The sequence below is a fragment of the Mugil cephalus genome, chromosome 14 (assembly GCF_022458985.1).
Source record: "Mugil cephalus isolate CIBA_MC_2020 chromosome 14, CIBA_Mcephalus_1.1, whole genome shotgun sequence".
Taxonomy (NCBI): Eukaryota; Metazoa; Chordata; class Actinopteri; order Mugiliformes; family Mugilidae; genus Mugil; species Mugil cephalus.
Genome location: NC_061783.1, coordinates 17,577,712 through 17,597,005, shown reverse-complemented (window position 1 = coordinate 17,597,005; position 19,294 = coordinate 17,577,712). Strand labels below are relative to the sequence as shown.

Below are 19,294 nucleotides of genomic sequence, written 5' to 3'. Positions count from 1 at the left end.
AGACACGTTGGCACCGGCTCAGATAGCTACTGTACGTTGGAAAAAAACGTATCCATCACTGAGCTCATGAGTAAATATGCCCTAATCTCTGCTCGGCACTGATTTGTGCTGCGGATGGTCTGAACTGGTGCCAAGTACGAAATGTGGCGCGTGGCCCTCATTGCCGGGCCGGATGAGGTCCGCCTGCTTCGTGCTCATATTTCATACTGCGTTTTACAAGAAACCAAATGGAAACCTCCGCATCAATGCTCTCCTTCTTCCTTTAAGTCGAGCGGGCAACGGCCGAATGGTGTCTGTAAACAGATGGGGGAACAAACGGCCACTTAAGGGAGAGTTCAACCTCCCGTCCTGCTCTTCCTCCCCGCCTCGTCTCTCCGCCTCCCGACGTTTCATCCCGCCGTCCTCCTCGGCCCTCCCCCCCGTTCCCGCATCCAGCTCTCTCTGCTTGTTTATTTGCACGGCGTAAAATGCGCCTGCGGTTAATCTTCTCGCTCGTTTATTTAGCCCCCCCCCCCCCCCCCCGTGAGTGACAAGACCCAGACCTCCTTCGCTCGCCGTTCGAATCCACCGGGGCTCCATTTGCTGATGTTGGCGTCCGCTAACAGTGGTACTCTCAGACCCGGACGCCAAGATGTGAATGGACGTCACTGTTAGAGCTCAGAGCGTGCTGTAGATCCAGCGTAGTATGAATCAAAACGCAGCTAACGGACGCACACGTACGTGCGCAAACATTGTCGTCGGGGCTAAAAGACGGCCTTGTCTGCCTCTGATATTCCTCCCCTTGCTGACAGAGCTTTGGTGCAGCCTCCCCTGTACGCGCATACATGCTGAGGATGGATGTGCAGCCAAATACGTGAAAAATGTATTTCTCAGGGACCTTGCGTCCAGATTCGCTTCGCATGAAAATCTTAAATCTTAAGAGACTGTCTGTGAAGATGTACGTCAATTAGTCCCGACATTAAATACCAGACACCACAGGACACCCTCAGAAGGCCCAGGTCCACTCTCTGATGAGTCACACTTGTTTTGGAGGCACAATAACAGCAAGGTGGTCATAATGATATGCCGGATCTGTGTATGATACAATTATAAAATAGAGTTTTCATGTTTTTTTAACCAAGAAAATAAATAACATGTTCAACAGAGCGCGTGTTGCGCTTTAGAGTAAATATATTCACTTGTAGCGTAGATCTATTGTTTTTTTCACTATTCTCAGGGTTGTGTGTGTGTGTCCATGTCCATCCAGTGTATCTAATGTAAAACAGCAGGACCTTTTGCATGTTTCAGACGTAGTGAGACCGAGCCGGTTGGTCTGACCCACTTCCGTCTCCGTGTCTGCTGTTTGCGCATTCGTGTGCGCTTGATAATGCACGACCGCAACTCGGGCCCGTGCATCAGGAACCGGGCTCACGTGCCCGTCTACACGCAGGTTTTTGGTCCGTCTGAGAACCCGGCTGCTGTTCTTTAATGAGGGAACAAGTAAATCATTTAAAAGCACTTTGTCTCCAACAACAAACAGCGGGGCCTGCTGTGTCTCCTTCGCTCTCTTCTACTTCCTCTCTGCTCTTGCTCTGCAGTGTTCCTTTGAGCGCGCTGCCCTCTCTCATATAGATTCCAAAGGCAAACATGCCAAGCCGCAGTGTAGGTTTGTATCGCATGTATTTCGCAACACCAAATGTCTGTCTTGATATATTTCAGGGTTGGTGCAGCCTCATTAGAGCTGAAAATTTGGTCACTTAACCAATTAGTAATTTAACAGAAAACTAAAAGCCGCTAAAATCACGATAATCAATGAAAAAGAAAAATCAATGAAAAGAAAACTCTTCCTGGTTTCAGCCTCTAGTATCTGGCTATTGTCTGCTTTTCTGAATTTGCTTGAGCCCTTGGAATAGCCACACACATTCTAATCTAATATTTTCTAGTGATATTAGAATTTTCATATCACATAGATATTTTAATTTCTTTGCAGAAGATTTTGTCCGAAGTTACATACAACCACTGCCACGTACAATCAAATCTATTGAGGAACACTTCATAGATGCAGCAGCTAAAGAGAAATGGCTGTTTGGCCGATAAAAATAGATTTAGATACTCGACGAATCAAGGACCTTCGTTACATTAGTGAAAATTCATGTAAAAGAAAAAAAAACCCCAATAGAGCGAAAAAAGAGTTCTGCTCGTTCATTCTCAGCATGATCCATTTTAGCCTCGTGGAATCAGGTTAATATCTCAGATTGTACGCCGGCACCCTATCAGCCAACAACCTTGAGGAGCCAAGTGAGAAAATATGCGTTTTTGTGAATCTGTACGGGTCGTTGGAACATCAAAAAAGAATATTTAAAAAACAAAAAAAACCAAATGAGGATTTGCATATGTATGAGTGAATGACTGAGTCAGTGTGTCTGTGGCTGCTAGGTAAACTGCAGCTAAATAACAACGACTCGCGGTGCATTCCTGTGTGTTTCATATCGTGAGTAGCGAGAAGTGTGTCGCACGAGACTCCCTGCATGTTAATGAGGCAGAGCAACTGCGCCTGAAATCTAATAAGTGCACAATTACTGTTATTAAAAGACAACACAAAACAGAAAAAATGCAGTTGCTAATATTTGACTTAAGATGTTCCATTACAGCTATAAAAATTTAACAAATCCTTACACTGAAGTGGCTTTTCTCAATATTGTGATATTTGCAGTAGATTCAATCGATTAGCATTTTTTAAAGAGGTAGGTCCTAGTGGCTGAAACCACAAATAATTATTTTTTTAGCAATTTCAGCCACTTATTTATCTGTAAAAGCCTTTTTAATATTTGGGTTCACTGTCTGCATTATTTTCAGCAAAGATGGTAAAAAAGAGTTGGTAGATGCCTGCATGGACCTAGGGTTAGGGTTAGGGTTAGGGTTAGGGTTAACGCATTAGGGTTAGGGTCAATCGTAACCCTGACAAGTGAATATTGGACTCAGATTGATCAGATGGCCACAAATGTTGCTCCATATCCTGAACCGTTCCTTATGAAAAGGCGACTGTTTACCAGTATTACATTCACAGCCTGTTTTTGCTGATTTCCAGTGTATGAAACCGGTATTTCTGGTCAACAAAGTGACGTTAGACCAGTAACTCATGCTTATTTCAGCTGTTATTTCAGGATAAACCAGTTGTATGTGATGTGCGCAGCCAACGTAAAGTTTCTGCTCTTAAAAATGTTGACGATAGGTGTTGCCTGAATACATTTCCATCTCATCGGCACGCCGTTGATTGCGCGCAGCTCGAGTGTTTGTGGGTTTTGATGAAAGATTCTGATTGTGTGTACACTTAGATTTGTGGAAGTCAGCACCACTGCTCCGTGTTTGCTCACCGCCTCCCTCCCTCCCTCCCTCCCTCCCTCCCTCCATTCATTTTGCAGTCTGCCCATCTCTCAGGAGGACAGATATAGTTAAATATTAAACATCCAATATCGGGGGCCGATCTATGTGCGAAAGGATCAGGATATGTAGAGGGATAAGCGCGGGCTGATTGTGCAGCCAAGAAACACGCTCTGGAAAACGCACACATACATTTGGGCCTGATGTCTCCATATTGCTATCATTTTTCTCATGCTGAGTTTCCCCTGCCTATCCGGTCTTTCGGTCTCCCCTCTTCAAGCCAAAGCATTGGGCTCAGTGCGATACCCATATCGTCAAAGCTGTGTTTACTAAGACGGCAGCGCTCTGAGTCGCAGCCTGCGCATTTATTTGTATTTTAAGGCGTCTGATAAGCGGATCTGCGTCATCTCCTGATCCCCTTCCTCTCACGTTTCAGCTTCCCTGAGCTTCCCACCTCCCCGACTTGTTACGTTGTGTGTTTTGTGTTTATTCCACAATAACTACTACTATACATTCTCCCTTCTCTTTATTACATACGCTCATCCTCATGGTGAACACTTACAGGATATTGACTGAGTGAAAGCAGAGGAGCGAGGGAAGTGTGTGTGTGGGGGGGGGTTTCTCCTTGATTGACAGCAGCTTCTGGTCAGTTGACTTCCACTCTGCTTCCTGTAAAGGTCAGGTGAGGAGGGGGCGAGCGTGTTCCGGTATTTGTGTGTTTGCACGCGTGTACGCGAGTGTGCGCCGCTTGACAAAGGTTATGGATTAGCTGTCACAGCGCTAACTGGCCACTGTCGATAGTTTTCATCCATCATCGAGCCCAATGAGACCTGAATAGGCGGAGGATGCCGTCTCGGTAATGTCAGCGCCCAAACTAGAAATTATGGCCCAAAACCTGGAGCCTAAACAACCGTCATCGACGATGACTTGATTTACGAGCTGAACTAGATTTTAAGATGCATGAGAAGCATGAAAGGACAGATTGGCATTTTACATCAGGATGAATGACGGCTAGCATGAGCGTTTAAAGATTTGGAAAATTACAGGGCTCTTGGTGGCCACCGATTAGTTTCATTCTGGCTGGGGACCTTGTCACATGTCATCCCCCTTTTTCTCTCCCCACATTTCCACTCACTTCTTCACTGCCCACATCCAAATAATAATAATGAAAAAAAAGCTACAGCAACATATTTGCACACGAGCAGGTCCTGCATCAACGTCATGAGTAACATGATTGCGTTGATTTGCGTGGAACACATCAATGCGCTGCGTTCATCCCTAATTACGGTGGAAAAGAGGCTTGGTCCAGATTGTCAGAAGTGTGGAAATTCTTCAAACAGAGACGCTTTGTGAAAATGAAACGGACTACCGCAGCAGCATAACCGCTACGCACGAGCATCTCGAGAGAGAGAGGCAGAGAGGTCTGCCAGCTTTCCAACCAGGACGGGCAACGTCAAGATTCACGCTCTTACAGAGACTTTCGAGAGTTTTGTCTGATTCTTGGTCGTTGTGTCCTCGTCTGCAGTTTTTCAGACAAGAACTCAACGAAGACTCTCCGGAGCAGATGCTAATGGCTCCGACTAGCATAGCAACGCTGCTTTTCAGTGCATTTGCAAACTGTCTTGTAGACTTGTAGAACTAAACTACCACAGATTCCCTTTACGATGAGCTCAAAGGCGGTGTAAGAAACATTTTGCACGTAAGTACTGATAACACCTACCAGCCATAACATTATGACCACCTTCCACCTACTCGTCGGAGAATGGGCACGGTCCTTCTGAGGGTGTCTTTGGTGGCAACAGGATGTTGTTAGCGGGGACCTTTGTGTGTGCGTGTTTGTGCCTCGGGCTGCATCCTGCTGAGGACGTCTGCTGCCATCAAGGAGCGCCATCGCTGTGTGGTGGGGGTGCCTGGTTCGGCCTGGGTGGGCGTGTTTCCCAACAGAACATTGCATTGGCACACGATGGCCAATGTTATTTACTTCTCCTGTCAGTGGTCGTAATGTTATGCCTGATCGGTGTATATTTATTATGAGAAAACCTCCAAATAGAAATTTAAGGATTTCGATGTTATGATTACTATTTAGTGGTGAGTTAACCAAAGGATAAACTGGCCAGTGAAAAAAAAAATAATGGTCTGCAGCAGCCCTGCATTTAAGCAAACCCTCTCATTTAACAGTAACGAATAAAACTGCAACCGCAGCACCACCGATGCTTTGTTCCTTAACAAATTCCATAAACAAGCTGGAACAAAGCCACCCACTATCAGCATCTGCTCCTGATGTTGTGATCTAATGCAGCGATATGGTATGCTTCCTTAAAATGAAAATAAAGTCGTTAGCATGTATCCAGACCTCGGCTGTCTGCCTGCCTGCCCGCCTGCTCATTCATTCAGAAATATGTATGCAGCCAGCTGCTGCAGCCTCTGGGACCCGAGAGGATGGGAGGTTCAGAAGAGGAGGGTAAGTCACAAAACTACAGCTGCAGGCAGTAGGTCAGAGGCTGGGCTGCAACCTCCTCCAGACAAGCCATCAGGCAGAAGCAGCGGCAGACATGTCACTGCTGCACCGTGTAGCAAGAAAAGCATCATTTGCAGAATCAAAACTGAATCAGGGCAACGAGTCGAGCTAGAAATGTGAAGAGTAAAGTGAAAAGATGAGATGGATGTGGGAAAAAGACGAGCGGTGTATGGAGATAGAGAAGAGAGAGTGAAAAGCAGGAGGCTAAATAGAGAGTTCAGGTTTCAGTGTGCAGAGGAATGAGGTCTTCTAGTATCCACTTACATTAAACACACACACACACACACACACACAGAAACCAAAAGAGAGAGGGAGACGAGTGTTCATGCTCGTCTTTGTGCGGATGATGTCTCACTGCAGGAAGTGATGCCCGTAATCTTTATTTTTCATCCTCATCATCCCTTCTGTCTTTATCTTTCCTCTCGTTCCGATAATCTCAAGAAGAAGAAACAGGCCGGCGTTTGCATGCATTTGTGTGTGTGTGTGAGAGAGAGAGAGAGACAGACAGAAAGAGAAGGTGATGTTAAATCCTTCCCCTGCAGCTGTTGTGTTTGCATGGAAGAAACTGACACACTTCCACCTCCCGGGCTCCCTGCCTGTCTTAACAGCACATGAACGGATAAGCCATCTCCTTCAATCTCCCCTCGATCCTCCTCTATTTTCTCCTCCTCTAAAAAAAAAAAAAAAAAAAAGCAGACGCCGCTTTTACTTTTTGGTATTCACAGGAACATTTAGGGGGAAACACGGAGCTGTTCTGCTCATAGATCCAGCAAAGACTCCGAAGTTGTAGAAGAAGTAACACAAGAAACTGCTGAGCAGCCCAGTGAAATTATAATGGTATCGGATTTTGAAGCCTATCCTTCCCACTGGAACTCTTTTGCCCGCTGGTGGAGTGAGGCTGATAAGTGTATCAGTGTGAAGTGTGAAGTGATACGTATATCACTGCCAGTCCACATTTCTACCGCCCCGCTCCGTACGAGGCGGCTGCAACTTGGCGCCAATCGAGGTTCCTGGTGGCAATTCAACAAAGATCAAAAAGGCGTTTAAAAAAGGCAACTGGACTCATCCGGGTAGCTTCTTCAGTTCTAAGGGACTAGTGGGAAGTTTAAATAGGAAACTGTGGTAAAAAAAAAACATCAGAAATTTGCTTGACTTCTTTCTATAACAACCAGAAACTGGTGCAACTAATTTCCATTAATGTTAATGTAACGTCTTCCCAAAGCTCAATAAGTCCAGCTAGCTCCTTTTAACCCGGATGACTGAGATTAAACAAAGATGTGTACACCAAGTTTGATTTTAACATGATTTCTGTCTACGATAATTAACCCTGATTCTGCTCTATATAAGAAAAAGTAAGATATCCAGGGCGTTAGCGGTCAGAAAGGTTTACTGATCTGAATTAAAAGTTAATAGCAGCTTATCAGATTTTTATCGGTAATGATACGATTGTAAATTCAGAGCTACGGAGGACCAAAAGTGCCCAAGTAAAAAACTAATAAATGATTCAATACATAAATTATTATGCCATTACATTCGCCAAAAACAGTATTAAAGATAAATGTAGGCATTTAATAATTTATATAAAAAAAACAGAACATAGACAGATATTTCTGTTTTAATTTGCTTCTGTATTTAACCTTATTTGACCATTTAATTTATGGTTTGGTTCAACTGGTCACGTACTAGTTTATGTATTTATTTCCCCAATCAAAGTTTCTTTTTTACTTTAAGTTACTTTTTACTTGTTTTTTGTGTCATTCTTAAATAGTTTTTGGGGATGGCTGCTTCCATCAAGGAATGTCATTGCTGTGCTGTGGGGGTGCCTGGTCTGGTCTAGGTGGTTGATACATGTCTAAGTAACATCCAGGTCCAAAAGTTTCCCAGCAGAACATTGTATTGTCACCAGATGGTCAATGTTATTTACTGCACTTGTCAGTGGTCATAATGTTGTGCCTGATCTGTGTATCGTGGCAACATTAGCATTAGTTTAGTTTTAATTTATGTTTCTGTTCCATTTGAGCTCCAATATTCAAACTCCTTTTTGGTCTCCACCAACCCCTGATGGGAAACTATCAGGTCAACATTACTATATCGGTAATGCTATGCAATTTTTTTTTTTTTTTTTTTGTGTTCCTTAACGGCATTTCTGTCAGCGCTCCGTTACTGTTGCAGCAATTCCTCAGATGTTTACCTCTTTTGGTTTCTCCGTACTCCACCCCTTAGTTCTGCACCATCGCTGAACCAAACACCAACACCTCAGTGATACAGGAGTGTTTCAGATATTAGTCATCCAATGCACTCTTGACATGCGGGCTAACTGCCAGCTTTCTGGAGACTCTCACCAAATAAACAGCGGGCAGTTTATTCTAAGGGCCTCCAGTGCAGTCAGCCTCAGTCGCGGTATCAAAAGCCACCACTCCTCTGTGTCTCTTCGCTTTCTAGCAGCAGACTCGCTAATGGATTTTCTGCCATGCAGCTTTGTCATCCCCACTTACAGAGAGTCATTATAAAAGCTAGGCTAAGAAGGAGCGATTTTGAATTTGGATTGTCTCTGCCTCCCCAACCATCAAACTCTTCAGTTATAACAATAAACCTGCTCATTTTTTTTTTGCAGACATGCTAAAAATATCTCATGCTCAATTCATGTGGTTTAGAGAGAACATGCATTACTCCCCAGCGACGAACGGTTTTCTGTGCGAATTAGCAGAAACCCCCGCTATTAATGAGGTAACTGCATCGTTTACACAGGCATCAAGCCACATTTTCAGCTTTTAAATTAACGCTAATTATGTCAACACCGTTCACAGCACAAACAACACCAGCATCGCATGATACACACCTGCTAGCTGGGGTGAGGATTGTCGCCTGATACATAGTCTTACATCCTCTGCTCACAGATGGTGGCCTTAACATTTGATATCGAATATTTTGGTAAAAATATTTTTTTCTTTTTATTGTTTTGGAAAAAACTCAAAACTAGAATGAAATCAATTCTTGTTGCATCTTTATTTCATGATGCCAACTTTTTGTTATTATTAAGGATGCTTTATAATTAAGGATTTTCTGATGCCACTGCCTTTCATCCAGTTGGATTTGGGACAGTTGAGATACATACTTTGGTGAGATTTTTGATCATATTCATGTGGGAAATGTTTGGACCTGGTATTCCTGGTTGATGTTGTACCACGCTCCTAGACCAGACCTGGCACCCGTACCCCGTAGAACAGCACAAGTTGTTGACCCGGCCTCTAAATTTACCAGATCCCAAATTGGTCAAGTATCTGTGGGACGCACTGGAACAAGCCTGATCCACAGAGGCCCATCCCCTAAACCCATAGGACCTAAAGGCCCCCAAGAACATTCTGTTACCAGACACAATAGTACACCCTCAGAAAGCCTGTGTCCATCCTATGACGAGTCTTGCGCCAGTATTTTGAAGACTCAAATGAGACGGAAGGCAGTCATAATGTTTTGCTCGATCGGTGTACAATTCCTCTGTGTTTTCGTGTTTTTGAGACAAGGGAATAAATAAACATCTGACAGTGTAAATGTTCCAGATGTGGCTTCGTACCGCTGCATTCCTCTCGTTATTATCCCTGTTGACGTTGCCGAGGTCCTGAACTCTGCTAGACTGGCCGCATATCCAGTCCAGCCCTATCTGCTGTTGGTTCTGGACTCCAGAACCCTGTGTACGCAAATACACTGACCACCGAGCACCCTGTCATTATGAACTATCCCTCGCCTGCTCAGTTGCATGCCTGTACGTTCGTACCGCTTCCAATACCTTCCAGTTCAACTCCTCATGGGCACTTCCACTGTCCTTCGGTTCCTTGTCTTTATCTGTCCCCAACCCCAGCCCTCCCCTCTCATTAATTACACTTAGACGGGAGGACTAAGCTCTGTAATCTGAATGGCCACGACCCCACCAGAAGCTGATCCCTTAAGGCTGTTACTTATGCCTCAATCCTGAGCTCACCCATGCAATTATACAGATGTACAGATCCACAGATATACAGCCATGTTAATGATTTATATTTTGCTTTCTTTCTTTAAGTCTTGCAAAAAGACTGAATTCAAGGATGCCATGAATGCGGCAGAGGAGATTTTCTACTATTTTCCCCTTGATCGGCAGGCCGTCTGCTAAGACTGAACATCTCGGATAGAGAAAAAAAAAAAAAAAAAAACGATTTTATTTTTACATCCTGCATCCATTTAATCACAGAATTGTGGGTTTATGCAGATTAAAGCTACATTAAATACAGCACTTTAAGTCGTTCCCGCTTATCAAAATGCTTTTCCGCTTTAAATGCGGCCTCGGAGTTTACGTAAACCCGTGCTTTTTCATTTTTAGCTAGGGAATTATTAAATGAAAAGCAGCGAAGAGAGCAGGTCTGCGCGAAAAAAGTACAAAAGCAGAAGTGACGGCAGCTTATAATCAGCGGGCGCGCATGCGGTATTCTTTGGGCATTAACTATGTGGTCGGCCACAGATGAGGTGTGACAAACTTCATCATGTGTTAGTTAAATATAGAAATGGGAGCACAGCTGTCTGTCCATTAGGCTAAAAGCACAGCAGCCCAGGAACATGACCATGAAGTCAGTGGCCTGCTTTCGGCCGTATGACAAAACCGAGATGAAGGACGGAAAAAGATATCTCCCAGCCCCCCAGCTGGGTTAAGCGAGGACTTGAAAGGAGATTAGGTTAAATTTGATTTAAAGACGTTTAGGTGTCTGCGTAGCGGTGCGCAGATTAGAGTGGAACTAAAGGATCAAAGGAAAAGCATGAAATACAACTTTGATTCTTGATCGACTTGGTAAATGATCCTACGGTGTGTGCCAAGGCAGTGTTGTGGGACTGACTTGAGCCAATGGAGTCCCTGTTTTGTAGTGTGCCTTGTGTCTAAATGTAGTTTTAAAGGAAAAGCTTCACATTTGATTTGTTGCGTTATGGAGACTTGGATAAGAAGACTGATGTGGTTGACGGCTGCTTGATGGTCGGTGGCATTAACTCTATATATAGATGTAAGCCACTGACTCTCTGAAGGCCGGTTGTGTTGGTGTCTCCAGCAGTTGCCATCATGGAAGAGTCTGCAAAACACCCAGCTAATTCAAAATTAGACAAAGACCGGAACCCTGAGTGGAGCTGGGAAAACACAGCTGTTTCATTGTGCACAAATTCACACCTTCATGAAATCTGATTGATTCAACTTCACCCAGATAGAGTTGTCATGTTTGGGGAACTAACAGTTTATATGCCCAGGGTTGCAAACATGATTAATTCTGCCGTGTGGTTGAGCGTATTAACATCGAGGTTTATGAGGATTTACTCGCTTTCAAGGTCAGCCTCAGGTAGCCATTTGAGGAACTGCAACTTGAATGATTATTTCATTTCTGGAGTACCATGTGTTGTAGTGTGACCTGTGTCTAAGTCTTGTTTTAAAGGAAAATTTTCACATTTGATATGTTTTCTTTTATAGGCTTTGATAAGAAAACTGATGTGGTTGATGGCTGTTTCATAGTCGGTGGCTCCTACTAGACATTGTAGTTGGAAAAATTAAGGCTAGCTGCTCGTCAGTGCTAACTAGGGCTGGTTATCACTCAAATTGTTTTGATGCGATGCCAGTTTCGAAACCTTGGTTCCAGAATGATACTTTTTCTAAAACCAGATGTTTGAAAACCAATTAAGTTTTTTATACAACAACGAAAATACCAGAGTCAGAGTATTACATAGATCAGTTACCGGTTTATGACACGGGGTGGTGCCTCGCTTGTTTTCACCAAACAGTTTAACAAGCGCGATTTTCCATTTGTTTCTTGATGCTATGCTACTAGCATCTGTGGCTAAGCTTCCCTCCAAATCCATGTTACACTTAAGACTTTAGATCTTGACACACAAATGAAAAGTGATTACTGGCTCCCAATGGCTGAGATTTACTTTTTTGGATATCAGAATTTGGCAGCGAAAGATAGATATTCGACAGGAACGGAGCATTTCGGTCTGTACTAGAAATGTATTGCAGTTCCTTCCCCAGCCCTAGTATTAATGCTAACCTAACAAAAACTCCTTTTGATTTAAAGGGCAGAGAGAGACAGAGAGTGGTGGGGATGTAACTTGACAAAAAGTAAAGCTTTCCAAAATGTGAAACTATTTCTATCTTAGCTTTATGAACTTTTCTTTAGTTAGCCAAGGGTTCAACGGGGGCTTACAGAGCTGAATTTCTTCTATTAATGAACTCTGAAAGTCTTACTTTCTAAAAACAAATCTGCAGGAGCGGATTTACAATAAAAATCTATGAGAATTTTATATGAACGAGCGTCAGTACGGATTTTCCTCACAAATGAGTTGACTCACCCGGACGATTTGCTTATAAAAATATACTTGATATAAATGGAGGAAAAAGTCTATCTGTTGCTGATGGGAGACATCAAATGGAGTGAGAAGAAAGAGAAAAAGCAGGGGTAAACATGGGCAGAAAATAAAATGCAGCACATACACTTTTCAAGAAAGACAAAAAAAGGAGGAGGAAAAGCTCGCTGTCTGCCTCTGCCTGCCTGCCCACCTCCAGTAGGTGTCTGCTGCAAGTCATGCGTGACTGATCTGAAATCAGGTTTTCTGCCTATAAATATAGAGCGGAGCAAGGCGAGGACTCCTCCACTTCCCCTGTTTTTCACACCGCGTGAGTGCGTAGGCCACAACCCCGCTTTCGTTTTCCATTACCGCTGGATGCTTCATCCGGTCTGCCCTTCCCGGAGTGACGGACGGAGGACGACGACGGAGGGCCTCAGAAAACACTGAAAATGAGAGTCTTTCATTACGGCGCCTCATAAGTAATGATGTTGGTGGAGATGGATACGGAGGAGGAGGTGGTGGGATGGGGGGGGGCGGCTAGAGAGGGCTAGGCGCAAGCTGGAAGCCAGAGCAGCGAACGTGCGTCAAGGCGGTCTTTTGGGTGAGACGAGAGAGGAATTATTTATAGTGAATTTACACATCAATGACAGTTTTCTCCCCCTTATGATTTCCCTGCTGCACGCTGAAAATAAAACGTGTTAGGACCTCGTGTGGGATGGCGGGAAATGCTGTGCGCGTGAATACGTATACGTGTGTGACGGAGAGAGGCGGTAAATGTTCACGTGTCACCTTCAGATTTTTCATTGTTCGCTGTAGGAAAGATCCAACAAATGTTTTGTTTGTTTGCTGCTCACCAGGGAGTAGCCAGATTCTGGAGCCTCGCATTCCGCGTTTCGGGTTAGTCCAACTGACATTAAAACACACCCAGACACGGAGGCAGACGAACGCCATCAGCCGCCGTTGCTGGACCACCTATGGGCCTTTAAGCCCGACAGACATTACATCAGAGACAATGGAGCGGAGCTTTTGAGATCACAGTGTCAAAGACACTGTCATTAAAGCTATTTTAGCTCTGAACAAATACCACCGCTTATAGGCGAGCAGCTGTACTAATAGCAGTGGTTGAAACGCCCATACACAGGTGGTGCAACAATAGGTATGGCTGTCATGTGGCGGCTCCTTCTGAAGCCAGAGGGAAAGTTTGCACTTGACTATTGGATCATTAGTGTAAATATATATATATATAAATATATATATACTTAGCCGCTCCTTTCCTGCCCTCGCAAATAGCTCATCTGTTGAGTAATAGAATAGAATAGAATGCCCTTTATTGACACTTTGTTCAGTTTATGTTCTCTCTGTGCAAACTTAACCCAAAGTTTCCAAAATTAGGTCGACCCCCTGTCTACCTTGATCCACTGCCGCCGAGCAAAAGCAGAGAATGAATCTAGGCTTCAAACGGCGATGACCTTAACGTTTTTATGATGAGACATAAACCACTGGACGGCTGCGTGTTTTATGGAGCCGTCTCTAAACAGAGCATCCGTCCATAAAGTCCCGTTTATTGTAAACCTTCACGGTCGGATCAGTGGGGTTGAGTCTTCTTGCCGGCTTCGCTGAACTTATGATTGAGCGTCTTTAAAATGGTGTTTTTTTGTTGTTGTTGTTGTTGTTGTTGTTGTGTACGTCTTTTGCAAGGTGAAAATTGGTTTATCGTTTTATATATCCTTGTAAAAAAAAAAAAAAAAGTGTTAGCTGATAAATCCTGCACTATGTTCAAGCTAGTTAACAGCTTGGAGTTTGTGCTATCTGTTCACTAGTAGGAAGTGCGTTTTTTTTTTTTTTTTCTCGTTTGACCACTGTACAATGGTGCTTAAGTCTTGGTCTTGGAAAAAACTCAAAACTTCAGCAAACTGTTACAGAAGTCCTGTAAGTAGCCAAAGAAAAGCCACTCGAGCTAATGAAACAAAAATAGGCTTTTGCATTTGTTTATTGTAGAAAATGAGCCAATATTAAATATCGGTTAAGGGGCGGCTATGGCTCAGTAGGTAGAGCGGATTGTCCATAAACCGAAGGGTTAGCGGTTCGATCCCCCGAGTGTGCCATATGCCGAAGTGTCCTTGAGCAAGACACTGAACCCCCAATTGCTCCCAGTGCAACTGGCGCTGGTGTGTGAATGTGTGTGTGCTTGTGTGAGTGAATGGGTGGATGTGTCTCTGACTGTAAAAGCGCTTTGAGTACCTTTGAGTAGGTAGAAAAACGCTATATAAGAGCAAGACCATTTACCATTTAAGTTGATTTCAACGTCAAGTTAGAGTCCGTCTGTTCAGGAGAATTTCCAATCGGCGAAATGGGACTCACGAGTCGTTTCGGCGTACCATTATGTTTGAAAATAACCAGCCTGTGGGTTTTGACTCGCTTATGGAGCAAGCCTCAATAGCCATTAGAGCAACATACTAAAATATGTTGGAGTCATGTTAATGTGTGTTTAAAGAAATTTAAATTTAAAAAAATATATATATATAAAAAATATCTAATCAACCAAAGATATTGCCACCCCCCCTGCAGTACCTCCGCAGACCCCCTAGGGGTCGCAGATTCCCTGTTGAAGACCTATGCATTAGAGGAACTGCAGTTTCTGACACCTGAAAAAGTCAACAAGAGTTGACACTTAAATCTGTAAATCTGAGCTGACCCGTAAAAGTCGGATGAGCGGAACCTTTCGCATTCAAGTAGCGATGCATCCAAGTGCTAATATGAAAACATTGATTACGCTCTAATTTTTTTTTAATCATTATTATTTAAAACCGCGCCAGCCATTAATCAGTGGAACAGTAACAATTATTTTCATTAAGGAATGTTTTGCATTTACCATAACTACCTCACATCTCTTCTTTTATAATCATCCTCCGTGATTCACTCGTTGCAAAACACCAAAAAGAAAAACATGCTCTTTAATTGCATGATAATAACCCAGGCGCTTGTTGGTGAGGGGCTGGGGGTACGGGTGGGGGGGGGTTGTTATGCATTGTTGAGTGTGACTGCTAAATATCAAAAAGTCTGTGCTGAGACTCCCTGGCGTGCACATAATCTGTCTCTGTGATACTTCATCCTCTATTAATAGTTGCACGGTTTTAAGGGGTTTTGCATATTTCAGCGAGCGCCGTTCTGCACCCAGTAACGTTGCAAAAAAAACTCTGAGTCACGACGGAGCGCGGCTTAACGCGGATCTGTCCTCGTCGACTGTTATTATTCACCAATCTGCCCGTCTGAAGCGCAGGATATGAGTCTTGACTATGAAAGCAGAAAATAACAATAACCATTTCGCGAATAGTTGAAACTTCAGATGACCTTCCCCCGGCTGAAGCGATAACATATTTCCATTGTGATAAAGCTAGAATCTTCCAATTTTCTGCCTGACAGTTTTCATCTGTGGACGATATTGGCTAAATGCACGCGGCCCTTATTTTGGAGAGGGCTTAGAGGATATTGGAGCCGGCGTTGACCCCTTTCACCTGTGAAGGATATTGAACGGACAAAAGGCGGTCTGAAAAGGCTTCGCCGCGGACGTGTGCAGACAAGTGAGAAGAAAGAGGACCAACAACAGCGAAACAGACAGCGCGGGATAGGCAGGGAACAGATGTGTTCCTCTGTAAGGCTCGTAAGCATTCGGCTTTGAAACTGGCTGAAGGGCGCCGAGCACTGTAAATAAAAGACGGGAAAAAATCACAGGACAAATAACGGGGGACAAATAAAATACGCCCGGTGATGGAGGATGCAAGAGAGCGGGGTGGAAGTGGGAGAATTAAGAGAGCAGGGAGGGGGGTGGGGGTGGGGGGGGAGAAGAAAGAGCAGCAGAGGAAACTAAATGGTCTGTTTTCAGCGGCGAATGCGCTGGAGGTGAAATCCATCACTGGAGGTACGGCTGGCAGCTCATCTACACTGCAGCCTTTGTTTTATGGCGTTGACACCAGCACCGCCGCTGTGTTTTCATCAGTCAGGGGCCCTGACACCACCCCGGGGGGGGGCGGGGGTTCGCACATGAACACGGGCGTGTGTGTGGGCGAGGAGATGGCCGACATCTGCATACTTGTGTGTGCGTGCGCCCGAGTTTGTGCGCCAGCTCTCGCTTGTTCGTCTCAACCTGTACGTCCTCCCGGTCTAGCGAGCGATGCAGTGCACGCTGAGATTTTACAGATTAGAAAAAAAGAGACTCCGCAGCATTGTCCCTGATTAAATCCTTAAAATACTCAAGTAATCTACGTAAGAACCTCAGCGTCAGGCGACCATGTATTTTTTATTCATTTATTTATTTATTTATTTTCCATCCCGGGTGTTGTTTTCTTTGCGCCGCTCCTAGCTGTTTGGATTTAAAACACTAATTCTTCATGCTCCGAAGACAGCAGATATATTTCCTCAAAGAAACTCCCATGGGTGTTTATTTAGGCCACGAATACAAGAGGGATTACAATGATCAGCACTCACAGAAGTGCAGAGTTACAGTTTAGAAGAAAAGGCCTTTCTGTTGTATATTTGTGTGTAAACACCGAATGCGGCTTTTCAGTTCTTTGTAGCAGCCGTGGAAATTGCCCATTTGCAGGAAATAACTTTTTCTGTTGTTGTGTTTTGTTTTCGTACTTTTTCTAAGGACTTGGGAGTAATCAGAGCGCAGACGCACGCTTTGGTTACAAGGCTGTAAACTACATGTTGCAACACTCTCTGGCTATTTTATTGCCCAGAAACAATCAAACTGAAGTGGTAGATCCAAAAAAACAAAAAAACAAAAAAAAAAAAAAAAAAGCACCACTGTATGTGCCTTAAATCCATGCAAACAAAAAAAAAAAAACAAATCCAATTTATTTAAAGTGCCATCAACGTGATGACACTCTCCAATCCAGCTTTCCCACACAAACCCTGAACAGTTGTATCCCAGTTCCATACTGAATCATCGGGATACACAATGTACCCAAAATGAGCTATTTACACTGGTAGCATACACAAATTTAACAAGCCTGTACGTTTTACGTAAATATACATGACCCATTACAGCAAACTATTTACAGTATATACATCAGCCACAACATTATGGCCACCGACAAGAGGAGTGAATAACATCTTGTAACAATTCAGTGCTCTGCTGGGAAACTTTTGGCCCTGGCATTCATTCGTGTGGATGTTACTTAGAAATGTACCACCCACCTAGACCAGACCAGGCACCCCCCATTGCCCACCCCATAGCGATGACACTCCTTGATGGAGTTTAGGAACATCGCGAAACAAAAGGAGAAACAGCACATGGCCTCCAAATTCACCAGATCCCAATTCTTCGGAGAGAAGGTTTCCAAACGAGCAACCTTGTTAGTTTTGGTTAGAAAACCGAGAGCATTCGCCCAATCAAGTGTTTGTGTGGCCATGTGCGGCTGTAGTAACCTGCATACTTTCTATGTTCATCGGTAGTCATGAGTCTTCAAAACTGCACAGCATAGAGCCTTTAAGCATCCAAAGCTGGAAAGCAGATGCTGATGGTTAAAGACACCGCATGGATTTCTTTCAAGTTCAGCATCAACAGTGACATGAAGCATCCTATCTTTAGGGCTGATCTTTGTCAAGTTGGAAGCCTGACACCTTATTAAGCTCCGTGAAACTAAAACTTTATTCTCACATCGACGAGATCGTACACGCTGCTTTCTTTCTCCCTGCGCCTCCCGTCCTAAATCGGGAACACCTAATCTTGACTCCTCAACCTTCAAATCTGTGTTGTGTTGTCACATCCATTCGTCCTCCCCTCTCCCCCTCTGGAATTATTTGCCTAATTCTGACACCCATCTGTTTGCTGACAGTGAAATAAAGCCCTTAATTCAACCGGCTGTGTTTTCCGCGCTTGAATCCTCCCTGACTTTTGACACGTCCCAGAATTCTGACAGCCTTTACTAGGGTCTTTCTCTTGCATTTGCCCGCGGTGCTGTTCGGCATATCTGACACCGTTGCAGAGCGCAAATGAATGAAAAATGAATAATTCAGCAGCTTGTGCGTGCTCGATCATGAGGCCATTGTGCTCCCCGCTGCACGCGTGCACACTCTCGGATGGAGACGGCGGGCTGGGGGATGATTACCTGTGGTCTTCGGGGGGTGAAGGAGCCTGCGGCCTTTCGGGAACAGCTCAGTATGTGGTTAGAGGACTTCGCTGTCCAGTAGGTTTTTCAGTTACTCTGAGTACTCCTCTGGACATGTGCAACACCAATATGGCATAACATTATGACCGAAGAAGTAAATAACCTTGACCATCTTGTAACAATCCAATGTTCTGTTGGGAAACTTTTGGACCTGGCATTCATTCTTGGACATGAACCTAGACCAGAGTTAGACCCCTCAACCCATAGGACCCAAAGCCCCCCCACTAACAACATCCTGTTTCCAAACACCACGGGACACCCTCAGAAGGCCCATGTCCATTCTCTGATGAGTCCCAGCTGTTTTGGAGACCAACACGATATTAGGAAGGTGGTCATAATGTTATGCCTGATCCGCGTACGCATGTGTCTGTCTGAGGCACACAGTCTTTTTGCCTCTCTGTGTGTTTCATGACCTTTGATTTATCTTGCGGCTGCTTGTCGGAGTTCCTGACTCCAGTTTGGGAACCGCTCAAGTAGATGATTGTCAGCGAAGATCAGATCTGGAAATAGTTTATCTTACTTGGGAGGGAGCGAGAAGACCTAAAAACACCTGCAAGTGTGTGTTTATGAGTGTTTGCGCGTCTACGCGCGAGCTTGTGGGGTCTACGGGACGACGCATGTGACACCTGCGTAAACACAGATTGCTCAGATAAACAGCAGACGCGAGGTGGGTGGGGGTGGGCGGTTGGGGGGTCATGTCAGTTGGAGCCGGTGGCGTTTTAAAAGATGCGTGCGCCTCGCTGCCGGTCGCCGCTGATAGGTATGCACATGTGTCCACTGGCATTCACGCCCAATCGGACAGTTTTACCGCCTGCGGGGACAAATGTTATCAACCGCAGACTCTTGTTCAGATCACAACAACACACACAAGCAGGCATAAGCACACACTCGCATT

General features: G+C 44.4%; 1 protein-coding gene across 3 annotated transcripts in view; it reads right to left on the bottom strand.

The window, feature by feature from the left end:
- Positions 1–19,294, bottom strand: part of LOC125019586 (exostosin-1c) — an 83,810-nt gene that overhangs the window by 14,909 nt on the left and 49,607 nt on the right. The gene's annotated exons all lie outside the window — the stretch shown is intronic.